Source organism: Arachis ipaensis, chromosome B6 (assembly GCF_059453495.1).
Source record: "Arachis ipaensis isolate K30076 ecotype BB chromosome B6, ASM5945349v1, whole genome shotgun sequence".
Lineage (NCBI taxonomy): Eukaryota > Viridiplantae > Streptophyta > Magnoliopsida > Fabales > Fabaceae > Arachis > Arachis ipaensis.
Genome location: NC_142441.1, coordinates 55,809,469 through 55,812,779, shown reverse-complemented (window position 1 = coordinate 55,812,779; position 3,311 = coordinate 55,809,469). Strand labels below are relative to the sequence as shown.

General features: G+C 42.2%; 1 non-coding gene across 1 annotated transcript; it reads right to left on the bottom strand.

Annotated features, from left to right (window-relative positions):
- Positions 1-438: 438 nt before the first annotated feature.
- LOC148555662 (small nucleolar RNA R71) lies at positions 439-546 on the bottom strand. The gene has a single exon (XR_015886668.1). It is a non-coding gene; the product is annotated as a small nucleolar RNA R71 (small nucleolar RNA).
- Positions 547-3,311: the final 2,765 nt, after the last annotated feature.

Below are 3,311 nucleotides of genomic sequence, written 5' to 3'. Positions count from 1 at the left end.
CTCTCTGGAGAAAATCTGACAGAAATTTTCGAAAAAGAAGAAAACATGGCCGAAAACAATAACAATGCAAGGAAGATGCTTGGTGACTTTACTACACCAAATTCCAATTTACATGGAAGAAGCATCTCAATCCCTGCCATTGGAGCAAACAATTTTGAGCTAAAGCCTCAATTAGTTTCTCTGATTCAACAGAACTGCAAGTTCCATGGACTTCCATCAGAAGATCCTTTTCAGTTCTTAACTGAATTCTTGCAGATCTATGATACTGTTAAGACCAATGGGGTTGATCCCGAGGTCTACAGGCTTATGCTTTTCCCATTTTCTATAAGAGACAGAGCTAGAGTATGGTTGGACTCTCAACCTAAAGATAGCCTAAACTCTTGGGATAAGCTGGTCATGGCTTTCTTAGCCAAGTTCTTTCCTCCTCAAAAGCTTAGTAAGCTTAGAGTGGATGTTCAAACCTTCAAACAAAAGGAAGGTGAATCCCTCTATGAAGCTTGGGAGAGATATAAGGAACTGACCAAAAAGTGTCCTTCTGACATGCTTTCAGAATGGACCATCCTGGATATATTCTATGATGGTCTGTCTGAGCTATCAAAGATGTCACTGGACCATTCTGCAGGTGGATCCATTTACCTAAAGAAAACGCCTGCAGAAGCTCAAGAACTCATTGACATGGTTGTAAATAACCAGTTCATGTACACTTCTGAAAGGAATCCTGTGAGTAATGGGACGCCTCAGAGGAAGGGAGTTCTTGAAATTGAAACTCTGAATGCCATATTGGCTCAGAATAAAATATTGACTCAGCAAGTCAATATGATCACTCAGAGTCTGAATAGATTGAAGGAATCATCCAACAGTACTAAAGAGGCATCTTCTGAAGAAGAAGCTTATGATCCTGAGAACCCTGCAATAGCAGAGGTGAATTACATGGGGGAACCCTATGGAAACACCTATAATCCCTCATGGAGAAATCATCTAAATTTCTCATGGAAGGATCAACAAAAGCCTCAACAAGGCTTTAATAATGGTGGAAGAAACAGGTTTAGCAATAGCAAGCCTTTTCCATTATCCACTCAGCAACAGACAGAGAATTCTGAGCAGAATCCATCTAGCTTAGCAAATATAGTCTCTGATCTATCTAAGGCCACTTTAAGTTTCTTGAATGAAACAAGGTCCTCCATTAGAAATCTGGAGGCACAAGTGGGCCAGCTGAGTAAAAGAGTCACTGAAACCCCTTCTAGTACTCTCCCAAGTAATACAGAAGAAAACCCAAAAAGAGAGTGCAAGGCCATAGCCTTACATGATGTGGCCGAACCCAAAGAGGAAGAGGAGAACGTGAATCCTAGTGAGGAAGACCTCCTGGGACATTCAGTGACCAATAAGGAGTTTCCCTTTGAGGAACCAAAGTAATATGAGGCTCATCTAGAGACCATAGAGATTCCATTGAACCTTCTTCTGCCCTTCATGAGCTCTGATGAGTATTCTTCTTCTGAAAAGGATGAAGACATTACTGAAGAGCAAGTTGCTAAGTACCTTGGTGCAATCATGAAGCTGAATGCCAAATTATTTGGTAATGAGACTTGGAAAGATGAACCTCCCTTGCTCACCAATGAACTAAATGCATTGGATAGGCAGAAATTACCTCAAAAGAAACAGGATCCAGGCAAATTCTTAATATTCTGTACCATAGGCACCATGACCTTTGAGAAGGCTCTGTGTGACCTGGGGTCAGGAATAAACTTAATGCCACTCTCTGTAATAGAGAAACTTGGGATCTTTGAGGTGCAAGCTGCCAGAATCTCATTAGAGATGGCAGAAAACTCAAGAAAATAGGCTTATGGACAAGTAGAGGACGTGTTAGTAAAGGTTGAAGGCCTTTACATCCCTGTTGATTTCTTAATCCTAGACACTGGGAAGGATGAGGATAAATCCTTCATCCTTGGAAGACCCTTCCTAGCCACAACAAGAGCTATGATTGATGTGGATAGAGGAGAGTTGGTCCTCCAACTGAATGAGGATAACCTTGTGTTTAAAACTCAAGGATCTCCTTCTATAACCATGGAGAGGAAGCATGAAAAGCTTCTCTCACTGCAGAGTCAACCAAAGCCCCCAAAGTCAAACTCTAAGTTTGGTGTTGGGAGGCCACAACCAAACTCTAAGTTTGGTGTTGAACCCCCACATTCAAACTCTATGTTTGGTGTTGGGAGGTTCCAACAATGCTCTGAACATCTGTAAGGCTCCATGAGAGCTCACTGTCAAGCTATTGACATTAAAGAAGTGCTTGTTGGGAGGCAACCCAATGTTATTTAATCATATCTATTTTATTTTTATTTTTGTTATTTCGTATTTTATTAGGTTGATGATCATGTGAAATCACAAAAACCTACTGAAAAATGAAAAATAGCATTGAAAACAACACACCCTAGAGGAGAGCAGTCTGGCGTTTAAACGCCATAAACAAGCATCTGTCTGGCATTTAACGCTAGAAACAGGCACCAAGCTGGCGTTTAACACCAGAAATAAGCATCTACCTGGCGTTAAATGCCAGAAACAAGCTACATTTGGGCGTTTAACGCCAAAAACAGGCAGCAGTCTGGCGTTAAACGCCAGGATTGCACAGCAAGGGCGTTTTACACGCCTAATTGGAGCAGGGATGTTAAATCCTTGACCCCACTGGATCTGTGGACCCCACAGGATCCCCACCTCTTCTTCTGTTATCTTCACACCTTTCCACAACATTCTTCCCCAAAATAACCTCCACTAATCACCTCCAATTCCCCTCCAAAACCATCATACAACCCACCTACACCCACCCACTCAAATTCAAACCATCACTCCATCATTTTCACACATCATACCCACCTAAAACCCCCTTGACCGAACCACTCACACACCCCATCTCCTCCATTTTCTTCTTCTTCTACTCACTTCTTTCTTCTTTTGCTCGAGGACGAGCAAACCTTCTAAGTTTGGTGTGGTAAAAGCATTGCTTTTTGTTTTTCCATAACCATTTATGGCACCTAAGGCCAGAGACATCCTCATTGAAGAGGACAAGCCCATCACTAAGAAAAGGATGGAGCAAACAAGAGATCATGGACCTCAACAAGAGCATGAGGAAATTCCCCACCATGAAATCCCTGAGATGCCTCAAGGGATGCACCTTCCTCCATAAAACTATTGGGAGCAAATCAACACCTCCCTAGGAGAATTAAGTTCCAACATGGGACAACTAAGGGTGGAACACCAAGAGCACTCCATCATCCTCCATGAAATTAGAGAAGATCAAAGAGCTATGAGGGAGGAGCAAG